Raw genomic sequence first — 14,928 nt, 5'->3', positions numbered from 1 at the left:
TACATCTCTTTTCCAACACTTAAGCTCTCATTTAGGGACTAAGTGTCCCAAAACTCACCGAAACACAGAATCGAATATCCCGACAATTCAAAATAGCAGAATAAACTTGGGGAAAATAGTTAATAGGTGATCGGGGTGTTAATTCTTAAGACTACCGGCCGGATCGTCACATCCTCCTACACTTAAACATTTGTTCGTCCTCAAACGAGCATAGATACATACCTAAAGTAGTGAAAAGATGAGGGTAACGGCTGTGCATATCCTGCTCGGTCTCCCAGGTCGCCTCCTCGACCGGCTGACCCCGCCATTGAACTTTCACTAATGCAATGTTCTTTGACCTCAGCTTTCTAACTTGCCTGTCAAATATTGCCATTGGCTCCTCAATATAAGATAGATTCTTGTCGAACTGGACTGAACTGAAATCCAACACGAGTGACGAGTCACCGTGATGCCTCCGGAGCATCGAAACATGAAATAACGGGTGAACTCTTGCCAAGCTGGGAGGTAAGGCAAGCTCATAAGCAACTTCCCCAACATGCCTCAATATCTCAAAAGGGCCAATAAATCTCGGACTCAACTTCCCTTTCTTCCCGAATCTCATAACGCCCTTCATAGATGAAACCCGAAGCAGAACCCGCTCTCGAACCATATAGGAAACATCACAAACCTTCCGGTCCGCGTAACTCTTCTATTTGGACTGGGCTGTACGGAGCCTATCCTAAATCACCTTAACCTTCTCCAAAGTATCCTGAACTAAGTTTGTGCCCAATAGTCTAGCCTCACCCGGCTCAAACCAACCCACTGGGGATCTACACCGCCTCCCATATAAAGCCTCATACGGTGCCATCTGAATGCTGGACTGATAGTTGTTGTTATAAGAAAACTCCACCAATGGCAAGAACTGACCCCATGACCCTCCAAACTCAATCACACATGCACAGAGCATATCATCAAGAATCTGAATAGTGTGCTCGGACTGTCCGTCCGACTAAGGGTGAAATGTTGTACTCAACTCCACCCAAGTACCCAACTCATGTTGAACGACTCTCCATAATCGTGATGTGAACTGAGTACCTATATCTGAAATGATGGAAACCAGAATACCATGCAGATGAACAATCTCCCGAATATAGATCTCCGTCAGCCACTCCAAGGAATAAGTAGTGCACACAGGAATAAAATGAGCGGACTTGGTTAGCCAATCCACAATCATCCAAATAGCATCAAACTTTCTCAAAGTTCGTGGGAGCCCAACTACAAAGTCCATGGTGATCCGCTCCCACTTCCATTTCGTAATCTCTATCTGTTGTATCACCCCACCCGGTCTCTGGTGCTCACACTTCACCTGCTGACAATTGAGGCATCGAGCTACAAATCTAACTATATCCTTCTTCATCCGCCTCCACCAGTAGTGCTGCCTCAAATCCTGATACATCTTCACAGCACCCGGATGAATGAAATACCACGAGCTATGGGCCTCCTCCAGAATCAACTCCCGAAGCCCCTCAACATTAGGTACACAAATCCGACCCTGCATTCTCAATACCCCATCATCACCAATAGTCACATCTCTTGCATCACCGTGCTGGACCTTGTCCTTGAGGACAAGCAAATGAGGGACATCATACTGCCGCTCTCTGATACAATCAAATAAGGAAGACCGAGAAACCACACAAGCTAGAACCTGACTGGGCTCCGAAAGATCCAATCTCACAAACTGGCTTCTTCTCTCTCAAAGTCTGAAGCACGGTCCTCAGGTGCTGCTCATGATCTGCCCGACTCCGGGAATACACCAGAATATCATCAATAAAGACAATGACGAACGAGGCAAGATACGGCCAGAACATACTGTGCATCAGATGCATAAAGGCTGCTGGGGCATTGGTCAGCCCAAATGACATGACAAGGAACTCGTAATGACCATACCAAGTCCTAAAAGCAGTCTTCTTGATGTCAGGCTCCAGAATCTTCAACTGATGGTAACCTGAGTGCAAATCAATCTTAGAAAACACCCGTGCGCCCTAAAGCTGGTCAAACAGATCATCAATATGAGGCAAAGGATAACGGTTCTTCATTGTAACCTTGTTCAACTGGTGATAATCAATACACATACGCATAAACCCATCCTTTTTCTTCACAAACAAGACAGGAGCACCCCAAGGTGATATGCTAGGCCGAATAAAACCCTTATCAAGCTATTCTTGTAACTGATCCTTCAACTCAAGAGGAACCATACGATATAGATGGATAGAAATGGGTTGAGCGCCCAACAACAGATCAATGCCAAAATCAATAGATCTATTAGCGACATGCCTAGAAGGTCAGCTGGAAATACATCGGGAAAATCTCGTACTATTGGAACTGAATCAACTGAAGGGGTATCAATACTGAAATCTCTCACAAAAGCTAAACACGCATCCCACCCATTCTCAACCATACGCTAAGCTTTAAGAAAATAAATAACTCTACTGGGAGTGTGATCTAAAGTACCCCTCCGCTCAACACGCGGTACACCTGGCATAGCCAGCGTCACAGTTTTGGCGTAACAATCAAGAATAGCATAATGGGGCAACAACCAGTCCATGCCCAAGATAATATCAAAATCAACCATCTGAGTAATCATAGATCGACTCTGGTCTCAAAACCACTAAGAGCAACCAAACATGACCGATAAAAGCGGTCCACAACAAGAGAATCTCTCGCAGGAGTAGAAACATAAATAGGGGAAATCAAAGAATTCCGTGGTACACCCAAATGTGGAGCAAAATAAGAAGACACATAAGAGTATGTAGAGCCCGGATCGAATAGAACTGATGCATCTATATGGCAAACCAATATAATACCTGTGATGATAGAATCGGAGGCAACAACCTCGTTACGGGCAGGAAAGGCATAGTATCTGGTCTGGACTCCCCCTCTAGGGCGACTTCTACCTCCCCTACCTCCACCTCTAGCTGGCTGAGCAGGTGGGGTAGCAATTGGAGCTGTAACCATAGCCTAAGAACTCTGCGGGGCACGCTGTGGCTGAGAAGTCTGTGAAGGTGCACCCCTCCCAAGTCTGGGGCAATCCCTCACCATATGCCATGTGTCACCATACTCAAAACAAGCTCTAGGAGGATATGGCGACTGTGACTGGATAGGGCCAGGTCTGCTGGACTGACCTCTAAAAGCACCCCGTGCAGGAGGTGCGCTAGAAACTGGAGGTGCATAATAAGGCTCCTGAGATCTAGGAGGAGCTGGAGCACTACTGGCTGCTAGAAGAGCTGAATGAACAGGGCGACTCATATAACCCCTACCATGACGACATGCAGTTGTGGTACGGGCACCAGAATAATGGGCCGACTCTTGAGACCTATTGGCCTCCCTCTCATCTCTCTCCCTAACATGCATACCCTCAATCCTCCTAGCAATGCTCACCACCTGCTGATAAGATATATCCATCTCCAACTCATAAGCCATGCTAGATTTGATGCTGGGAATAAGGCCTTTAATATACTAGTGAACCCTCTCGCGGACAGTAGAAACCAAGGTTGGCACATTCCTAGCCAAATTGGTGTAACGGACAACATACTCTGAGACAATCATAGCACCCTAGCGCAAATGCTCAAACTCTGTGCAACATGCGTCCCTAAGGCTCTGAGGAACATACTCTCTCAAGAACAAATCTGGAAACTGAGTTCAAGTCAGTGAAGCAGCCTCATCTGGACTGTCTAACTCATAGGTGCGCCACCACTCATAGGCGGCTCCTCGAAGCTGGAAGGTAGTGAAAGAAACCCCGATCGAACCTAAGATACCCATGGTACGGAGAATGCGGTAACACTAATCAAGAAATCCCAGAGTATCCTCCGACGCGAGACCACTAAATACAGGGGGCTTGTACATATTGAACCTCTCAAGCCTCAACTGCTTATCCTCGGAAGTTGCTGTCCTGTACTCGAGCTAAACTGGCACTGTAGGTGGCACAGGAATAATCTCAAGGACCTGCTCAACAATCACTCACTGCTCATGAGTATGAGCGGCGGGAGTGTGTGCTCCTCCTCCGGCCTGAGACGTAGCTGCAGCAAGGGGAAGCAACCCTGCCTGAGCCAAGGTGGTGTACATGCTCATGAACTGTGTCAAAGTCTCCTGAAGAGCTGGAGTGGTAGCAGTAGCAGGAGTGTCAGGTGCTTGGACTCCGGCTGGATCCACTGGTGGTACCTCACGCATGTGCTCTGGCTGCACCACGGGCGCGTCCTCGACCTCTACCCCGGCCCCGGCCTCTAACGGCTGCAATAGGGGGCACAGGTGCTTGATCGTCTCGGGTAGCATGTGTCCTCACCGTCTGTGAGAGAATAGAAGACAAAAGTTTAAAATTGTGATGTCGCTCCGTGAACCATCGTGACAGCACCTAATCTCTACGACTAGGTAACCCTAAACTTGCGAAAGATAACCAAAACTTGCGGAAGATAACCAAAACTTGCAGAAGTAAAACAATTTTAAAACAAAAATAAGGCAATAACAGTGTTAAATGTGCCGCTCAGCATACACCATAATTATATAGATCTCAAAACCAATATCTAAATTTATGACCCGAAAACCCACGAATCACAAGCTAAGATAAGGAAATACTACATAGCTCTAACTCCAGAATTTGTCTAATAAGAACAGAAAGTACAAAAGGGCTAATACTAAAAGAAGGAATAGAAAGGGACTGCTCGGTCTGCGGACGCGGCAGATGTACCTCGAAATCTCTAGAACATCCGCCTCCCTCAAGGATAGTAGGCTTGATCAGCGGTACCTGGATCTGCACATGAAAAACATGTGCAGAAGGGGCATAAGTACACCACAGCGGTACTCAGTAAGTGCCAAGCCTAACCTCGGTTGAGTAGTGACGAGAAAGGTTAGGGCCCTACTGAGGTTAAACAAATATAAAGGTCAACAGTATAGGAAAAACGGTATGAATAAGTATGGCAATAAAATAACACAGGATGAACAACAACAATTATACAGAACACGGTAAACATGGAAAGGAAATATAGCTCAGCACCAATAGTAACAATCGAGGATCTCCCAGAATACTATCATGTAGTCACATCTTTACATATCCAGTGAATCTCCCAGGATACCGTCTCGTAGTCCATCATATATATGTCTGAAGGATCTTCCGGGATCCCGTCCCGTAGTGTAACTCATACTGCGCGGGGATCTACTAGAATCTCGTTCCGTAGTCCTAAATATAAATACCCAGTACTGGGGGAATCTATCGGGTGCATTCCCATAGTTCCATATAACTGTGCAGGAGGGTCTACCGGGAATCTAACCCGTAGTCCCAAATAAATGTGCAGGGGGATCTACCGGGAATCTAACCCGTAGTCCCAAAGTAAACAGACAAGGGGGAGCTACCGGAATCCCACATCCATAGTCCCAAAATAAATACACAACAACAGTAGAAAGATAAACAGAAATAACAAAATTCATATTAAGGCAATAAGTGATTCTAGCCTAGCATGCTGCACAGAATTCAAGTAAGGCGGTTAAATCAAATGAAACAATTAAGTTACTTAGACATGCTTTCCTAAACTAACAACAGGCTTAATAAATGCAAGTAATAGAAACAGGAAAGGAGACATACTAGTAAGTACTTAAAGAAAATCGGATTTCTAACAATTAGCACAAGTACGCACTCGCCATCTCACGTACAAGACATTTCAATTATCAAATATACCAATTCTAAGGTGAAGGTCCCCCACACAAGGTAAATCAACCCAACACCACGTCTTTTCCACGAGTACTCGACTCCAAATAGCCCAAATCTATTCAATTTAATTGCATAATGTAAATAACACTTCAAGTAACTAATTCTATAATTAAATTCTAAGCTAATACGAGAAATTATATAAAATGGCCAAAATGCCCTCTGGGGCCCACGTCTCGGAATCGGGTGAAATTTACATTTTCAGAAACCTCGTACTCTCACGAGTCTATACATAATAAGAACACTGATTTCGGAGTGCAAATGACATCCCCCCCAAATCCTCAATTAAAGGCCTCTTAAACTCAAGCCTTAGTTACCTATTTTCCCCAGATTTCTCACCACTAATTAGGCATTTAATCACATAAAAACGAGTTATGAAGTCAAGGATGTTACCTCCAAGCGATTCCCCTTTGTTTTCCTCAAACATCTCTCTCAAAAGCTTTAAACCCGGATACAATGATGAAAGAATCCCTCAAATTCGCGAAAGCAACTATTTATATGTTCTGCCCAGCGATTTCCGCATTTGTGGCACTGGGACCGCATCTGCAGTCCCGCTTCTGCGGACACAACGTCGCATCTGCGACTTTCATTAAGCATTTGCGGACCTCTAACCGCAGGAGCAGTTCCGCTTCTGCGAGCCCTTCACCGCATCTGCAGTTCCTGAGGAATTGACACAAAGCCGCTTCTGCGGCCCCGCATCTGCGGTCCCCAAACCGCAGATGCAAAAATGCCAGAAGACCAGCTGCTACAGCAACTTCAACTCCAAAATTTCCCTCCGTTAACTATCTGAATTCATCCCGAGGTCCCCGGGACCTCAATCAAAGGCATCAACATATCCTAAAACCTTATTCAAACTTGTACAAATCTTCAAATTACCTCAAACAACATCAAAACTACCAAAACACATCGGATTAAAGCCTAAGTTTCTAAAATTTTCCGAATTCCGCTTTCGATAAAAAACCCAACCAAAACACGTCCGAATGACCTGAAATTTTGCATACACATCCCAAATGACACAACAAAACTACTGCAACTCTTGGAATTCCATTCCGGCCCTCAAATCAAAATCTTACTACCGAACCGGAAACTTCCAAAATTCAACTTTCGATATTTTAAGCCTAAATTAGCTACAGACCTCCAAAACATAATCCGAACACGCTCCTAACCCCGAAATCACCCAACGGAGCTAATGGAACCATCAGATTTCCGTTCTGAGGCCGTCTCCACATTGTTCCGACTACAGTCACTTTTCCAACACTTAAGCTCTCATTTAGGGACTAAGTGTCCCAAAACTCTCCGAAACTCAGAACCGAACATCCCGACAATTCAAAATAGCTGAATAAACTTGGGGAAAGCAGTTAATAGGGGATTGTGGCGTTAATTCTTAAGACGACCGGCCGGGTCATCACACTAAGTTTGACCATGATGCATGCACAATTTTAATGAGAGTAAGATTACTATGAAGGTCTAGACTGGTACCCTCAAGCGGACAACTTGAGAGGGAAAGACACAGAACCGTTGACTGCACCGCTGATCGACTAGTTTTAACGCAAATAAGCCTTTCCAAATTTAAAGGGTGATATATAAGAAGAGCGCGGACACTCATCAAATGTCGCTATGTTAATATTTAGCACGAGTAGAACATGAGTTGAAAAAATGCTTATGCAAAAATGATAACATATGGTCAAATAATTTACATGGTGAAAGCATATGAAGGCAGTATTAAATAATGCAATAAAATAAGCAAAAGGGAAAAAAATAAAATACAAAGGAAATAGGGTAGCACAGTTCACAAAAAAAGCAAAACATAATTAAATGAAGCGAATAAAGGAGACAAGGATCGGAGGTTCATGATATAGCAATTTGAGAAAATAAAGGAACGGGAAAGGGAGGTACATGAAAGAAGTTAAACAAGCAATCCAATAATCCACACAAGCAAAATTCGTTATGGTAAGAGCCTAAAATTATCCCCAGCAGAGTCGCCATGCTGTCGCGCCCTCTTTTTCCTTCTTCCGCGAAAAGAGGTCCAACATGTGACAACTCTTTTAAATGGGTATTAAAAGAGAGAGTCGCCACCTAACGGGTTTGAGGTGCGTTAGGAAACCTATTTTGTAGATAACTCTATTTGACTAGTCAAAGTCACCAAAGATCGGGTAAGGGCTCAAATTACCTCAAAGAGAAGGTGTTAGACACTCTTCGAGGCCAACAACTGTGGGTCCCGGCTAAATTTACACAATGTAGAATTATTGAATTAAACTAGGATGTAGATTGCTAAGTTGTAAATTAATCCTAAATGGTCAAGTATATACATCAATTTAAAAGCAATTAATTAAAACCAGTCATGGAAAAATGTAAGGATTGTAATCGTAGAAATCCTACTTAATTACATAAAAGGGGGACCTAAATTTTTAAGCCTGATGGATCAACTCCCGTGCAAAGTCTGCTAAGACTTTTATAGCCAAAAGTGCAATAGCTATTCGGGCAATTTGTGTATCATGTCTGCTACCCTCATTACTATCTTTAAGTTGTTAACTTAAGAGCGCACTATTTAATTCTAAATCGCGTCTTAATTCAAAACTACCCGTCCCTTCCTATAGTCCAGGAGGCTTTGGACACTATTCTAAAGGGTTTGTTCTAGACATAAAGAAGATCTCAAGTTTCTATTTCTATTCTTATTAGCGTCACATAAGAGGGAGCGCATTAGGACTTAAACAAATGACAAATAAGGCAAGTAAGGGCTCATGTTGGCCTCCGAATTAATTAAGCAATTAGTTAGGGTGGTGAAAATAAATAAATCTTAAGATAAACAAAGTTATTTGATGTAATACTCAATGATTAGATACGTTGAAGCAAATATCATTGAGAATAAGTATGGTAAAAAGACGTATTTAAATAATAAGCATGGAAGAATATTTATAAAGGTAATTTAAATCTTTTAATGACCAATAAATAACTAAGAACAGATTACTCATCAAAAGTTTGTAAAGCCAAGTGGGATAAACGTGCTGATAGGAAACAATTAAGTAAATGATATGATTGAATGACCAAAAATACTTGCAAAATTCATCTCGATTTTTCGTTGGTGTATTTGAACCAAGGCGCTTGTAAAGAAATTTCAGATTTAAAATATAGCAAAATAGTGCTAAAGTGCTTATAGGAAAGAAATGATTTCAGAGCTAGAAATATGTTCCAATTCTTGCGAATAGTTTAAAATAGACTCGAGTACTTGCAAAATAGTTTCATCACTAGAATAGAGCCCCAAATCGACTAAAATAATACTTGTAAATTTAGGCAGTAAATTTTAGAAAATTAAAAAAGATGCTTTAAACTGTCTACATTGCTATTTAGGATTAAAACTTGACCAATTCTCTTAACATATAGATAGCACATAGGAAATCTGATTTTTTTTTTATTAATTAGTCCATATAGACATGTATCCAACGATTTTAAAAGATAACAAGTAAATTATTTAAGCATGCCAAAACATGAGGACAAGTAATGAACCAAACAAATAGCAATTAGCACATAACCACTCTTACTACAAAGTGTTCATACGTATGTAACAGTCATATTATCCTCTCTTTTTTTATGAAAGACAAATTAGTTAATATACTAAAGCATTCTTCTATGTGTTAATGCATTCACAGTAGAAATCTTAAAAACATACGGATATTGTTCATGATTCTTTAGGAAAAAGTTAAGTATGGAGTATTAACAAATCGGGTGGTATCACTTTCATTGATGCAATCTTTTAATCCCAAATACGATAACTAGATGATCCGAAATTAAACAAATTTATGCATACAATTTCCAGTGCGTGAAAAGTCACATGTAATTCAAAGAATCACAACACACAAAGAGTTTGAGGGATGTACCTGGGCGCTTCCAAGATGACTGTTTGTAGTACTCGAGCATTAAACATTTAAACAAACTACTCTATGTACAACTACCACACATGAAACTAAGAAAGGATAATGAAAGCTACTATTCTATACTTAACTAATACCACAACAGGGAAACTAAAACTAGGATGACAAGAAACTAACCTGTTGCAAAGTGCCAAATTAATAAGAAAACCTGAAATCCAAATAAATAGCCCGTGAAAAGAGCTTCGACAGCAAAAATAAACCAACGATCCCAGCGATGAACTTTGAATAGCAGGAACATGAAAGAATCCAAATATCGAGAGGGATGAAAAGAAATAAACTTTGCCTCGCCTTACAGCCGGCAAAGCGAGAATTAAAGAGCAACTGGTGTAATAAATCTTAGTAAATAATATGTATGATAATCGCAGGGAATAGCTGTGATCAAAATGTAGTCCTCCCCATAAGTATCCTACTGATGTATTTATAAGACTAACTCAACACTAGAGTTCAAATTATAAAAGGGAAGTACAGAAATTAGGATTCTGCAAAATATGGTCTTGAATTAAAAGGCAAAGAGCCGTTAGAGTGAGTGCCAATCAAATAAAGATTGTGTGCAGCTTTAAACTTAAAAAAAATCACATGAAAAGATTCGGACTTTTTATAACCAAGATAGGCACAAGAAAGAAGAAGCAATGTAAAGGAAAGAAAAAATGGAATAGTATCAAAGCTTTTATCTTACTTTGTGAGAGATCTTGAATTTGGACAGATTCTCCAAAAAGATTCATACCTCCACATTTTCTGCTAAAAATCGTTTCTTTAAAGGAAGAAATACTTTCTGATTTGAGTGATTAAGGAAGAGATTGTCAATGACAATTAGTAAAAAAATAAAAAGGATAATTAAGGCAAGAAAAAATAAAAATAAAAAGTAAAGAGAGAAAAGCTAAATAAGGTAAATGGATCAAATGATTGAAGGAGGGGAATACCGATGTTCGGTGATGGGGTTGACGGGAAATTGGGGAAGAAGATTTGGAATAATTTTTGAGATTAGGCTTAGGGAATTTTGGGTAAAGTGTAGAATGACATAGTAATAAAATAACTGGGAATGGTAATTAATAAATAAAATACAAGAAATTGAAAAACAAATCCTATTTTATAAAATATTTGATCAAGCTAAAAATAAATTGTAAATGCTTTATATTTTGAAAAAGTTGCTAATATGTAGAAAAATTCTTTTAAAAAAATGTAAAAACAATAACAATAACAACAACGCCAATGATGACACTATAAATAATGACAATATAATTTAAAGAAGATAATTAACAAAAGGTAATTCAAATACTTGCATAAAATATGTGAGGCGGAAATAAATATTTAAATAAATACACCTTTACATAAATATACTTAAAAATAAATTATAATGCCTTATGTTAAGGGAAACTATTAATTTAACGAATAAAATATGTAGCAAAAAATATAATAAAGGTAAAGGATGAACTTATAATACTCGAATTAAGATAAAAATATTAAAACTATCATTATGACCTTTTAAAGTTAAAATAGCAGCTCAGTATGACAAATTCGGGTATAGGAGGACAAAATTGGGTGTGAACAAGAGACACTTCATTGTAATACTTTAACTATATATATAGTTGTTATAGTATATGTTGATACCCAATTTTTTTCATATGTTTTATCATATATGTATACTTTCAAAATAGCACATATGCAGTTATAAGCATGCATAAGCATTTTTATAATTTTTCTATAATTTATAAAAGCTCCAAATTAATTTATTTTTTCCCTTTTTATTTATAAAATTTCCAATAATTATCTTTAAAATTTTTGTGTGGTCATTCAGTCATCTAAATTCTTTATTTATGCAAAAATATTATTTAAACATTTTAGTGCATTTTTTTTATAATTTCATTTACATTTTTAGGTTAAATTGCATATCTTTACAATACTAGCCATACTAATGCATAATTATATTATTGAGGCACAAAATGATCTTTTATATTTTTAAAATATTAAACAACTATTTTAAATCATATTAGTATACAAAAATATTTTTTGTAATCATTTATTATTTTTTATAAATTGTATAACAATTAAAAGTGGCTATTTAAAATCTAGCCTATTTTTATTTTTAATTTCAGCCCCAACCTAACCCAATTACCAGCCCAATTTCAATTAAATTACCTAGCCCAAACCCCAGCTACCCCCAAAACCTTTTAATCTCGACCATTGTCATAAAGATCAACGGCCACAAACGACCATTCCTAAAATAAACCCAAAAGACCCCCCTCCCCCCAAACCCTATCTTTCATACTACCCGCCGCCTTGAAACCCCTCTCTGCTCTCAAACGCTCTCAAAACCTAACCTTAATAATCTCACTGACCCTCATCCATGGCCATCTCTGATGATTTCTCACAACCTCTCAGGCCTCCAATGGCCTCCCTCACATTAATCTTGCCATCTCCAGGGCCCTCAAGGGACCAGGGCTAGTTGGCTTGCATCTATGGTTCCTCTCTCGCCTATTTCAGGTCATTTCAGTGTGATTTCGAGTAAGATCGTCCTATATTGACTACGATCTATAGTTTTCTAAGCAGGTTTCTTCACCTCTGTATGGTTCTCTTCGAAACCCTAATTTTTTTTCTAAACCTCTTAGATCTGTACAGATCTAAGATGATTTGGCTTTGTTTCATGTGAGTTTTACAATAACCTTAAGATTCTTTACAAGAATCATATGATTTTCAAGTGATTTTCATTTTTTCCTAAACTAGGATTTCCGAAATTTCTTTTTACAAATTATTTGATGACTTTTTGTGTTTAACCGTCTGCTTCTCATATATTTTGACTGATTTTGTAAGTCTGCTACAACCTTAGCTCGTTTGTACTGAAGCCCTAATTCTTTTTTATGTTCTTCATTTGGTTTCTGAGTACTAGCATATCGACTAGTTCTTACTTTGGGTTCTTGTAATTTCTCGTGACTTTCTTGCCCTACTATGCTTCTATTAAATTTCTTAGTTTGACCTTTCACTGATTCTATGTGCTTGTGTTTATCGTGACTATGCACGTTAGGACCTGTTAAAGTTATGTGGAATCCTGACTATTCATGTTCTACCTTATTTTATATGTTAAACATGCTAACTCTTTCATGACTTTCTCCTTGATTATTCTGAATTCCTTATTTCTTGGTTTGATTTGAACGCTTTCCCTTAAACTTTCGATTCTTACCTCTCTACTCAATTTGATTGAATTGCTTGCCTTAATTAATTTTCCTTTGCCTTGTTTGTATTTTGCTGATTCTTATTGATTTGTTTCCTTAATTAATACTTCTGTTCATTTACCCCTAATTACCTACTCTATACTAAACCTTACTTGATTCTTTTCCTTAAATACTTAGCTCGATTTTAACGTTGATTTAAATTGTCCCTTGATTAAGGGAAAGACTTGCTGATTTACATGTGACTTTCCTGATTTGCTACTTAATTGATCTCTTACCTTATTTGTTAATCTTTTGATTACTATATAAACCCCCTCTTATTTTACTTTCTGAACAAAAAAAACTAGTTCATCTACACTATTATACTCTCAAAAGCTTTATATTCTCTCCCGTTCCTTGCAATTCTTATTAGTCCAGCCAGCTGTAAGCCAAGGCCGGCTACTGGCATCATCTCTACTCTATATTCTGTATACTCTCCTTAACTGGTATGTTCTGATTCAATTCACATTCCACACTATGTGTTTCCTTTGCTGCTGCAGTTCATCAATTTGTGATTTCCAGTTCTATGTGATATTCTACTTAATATGCAATCAACATGCCTAGATTACTGTATCACAAAGCATGTTTAAGCTCATAGCTATTATACTGTTTGTCATGCCAATCCTGCTTTAAATAATTGGTTCACTAGCATGTCCCAAGCTGCATTGTGTGCTTATAATTTCACACAGCATGACCAAATCCTGCATGTTCTGTATATGATTAGTATTTCTAAAAAACATGAATGTTTCATGAGTGTTTGTCTAGTCCAGTTTGCTCTATTTCACTATTGAGATCTTATTTGTATCTTAAACCTATGTGTTCTCAACTTAACTTTGCAACTACAATCTGTGTATTTGATTGCCATCACTAAGGTGCATTCTAGGTGTTCCCCTACCTCTTTCCCTTGTGTGTTCTGTTCTGAAACTGTGTGTTCTCTGACTTGCTTTCTGTTTGTTTTAAAAATGTTCTTCATGTTTTCTCAAACTATTCCTACTCTAACTATGTTCTGATTTTCATAAAATTCTTTCTATTACTAAGACCTTCTTTCTATTGTTTACCAAACTCTTTCAAAGTTATTATGCACTCTTATATCACTCTTAGAATAATAGGTTCTGCAACTCTGATGTGTACTGCCTTGAGACCCTTTGAGGTCTCTCTGAACTCTGGTATGTCAGAGCTGGCCTTTTCACACTGCACCTAAATCAATTATAGTTTGAGAAAAGGTCTAGGTGTGAGCACTGTCTGGGATCCTTGAGGTCCTTAGCGAACTCTGACACACCTAGACATGATATGTCTATGGAACTTTGGCATTTGAGGCTTGGAAGTCATTTAGGCCTACTATAGGCTCCCTATAGATTAACTTCTGTTCATTTATGTATTTTAATCCATTGGTCTGTAATAACTATTGTAAACAACATTGGGGTGATTAGTGAAAAAGGGGTGGGTAGTTATATATATGTTGGTTAAATCGGGTAGATACCATGCCTATAGGGTTGTGTTAATTCAAATGTACTTGCTATATTTGCTTTACTTCCACAATATTAGAGACCATTCCTATAAGATCTAAATGGCCTTATAATTAGATATCATGCCTATAGGAATTAAAATCAGCTCTAATAGAAATTATGCCTATAGAACTCAAAACAAATTTAGTTAAATAAATCAGTTTAATTCATGTTTGTTCATTCTGAATTGGTTAATTAATCTGTCCGTTTCTTAATAAGTTTTCAAATACTGCCTTAAATTAATACCGCTAGAAAAATGTCTATAGGATCTCAAATTGTTCGTTTTAAAAAATTGTCCACTGTTTTACTACTTCCTTAACCAATGTAGATATCATACTCTTAGGACCACCACTATTATGCGGTTAGGCAAGCCTATAGGGCGATTAAAATTCTGCAGCTATAAAACTACGCTTTGTTATTTAAGACTGCTCGCATTCAACAAGTATAAAATTAATAGGCAAACTAATAGGTCTTTGACACCTGGTCCTAATCCATGGCGTATAATCCCTGCTCACCTAGATATCATGTTCTAAGATTTTCTCTTAAATACCTGTCAC

At 38.6% G+C, this 14,928-nt stretch overlaps 1 long non-coding RNA gene across 1 annotated transcript; it reads right to left on the bottom strand.

The window, feature by feature from the left end:
• Nucleotides 1-4,503: 4,503 nt before the first annotated feature.
• Nucleotides 4,504-10,626, bottom strand: LOC107827974 (uncharacterized). Its single transcript, XR_001657658.2, has 3 exons — nt 10,340-10,626; nt 9,781-9,811; nt 4,504-4,783 (listed from the first exon to the last, which is right to left on the bottom strand). It is a non-coding gene; the product is annotated as an uncharacterized LOC107827974 (long non-coding RNA).
• Between the last annotated feature and the right edge of the window lie 4,302 nt (nt 10,627-14,928).

The sequence above is a fragment of the Nicotiana tabacum genome, chromosome 21 (genome assembly GCF_000715075.1).
Source record: "Nicotiana tabacum cultivar K326 chromosome 21, ASM71507v2, whole genome shotgun sequence".
NCBI lineage: Eukaryota > Viridiplantae > Streptophyta > Magnoliopsida > Solanales > Solanaceae > Nicotiana > Nicotiana tabacum.
Note: the sequence above shows the minus strand (reverse complement) of the source record. Positions and strands in the feature narration are given on the sequence as shown.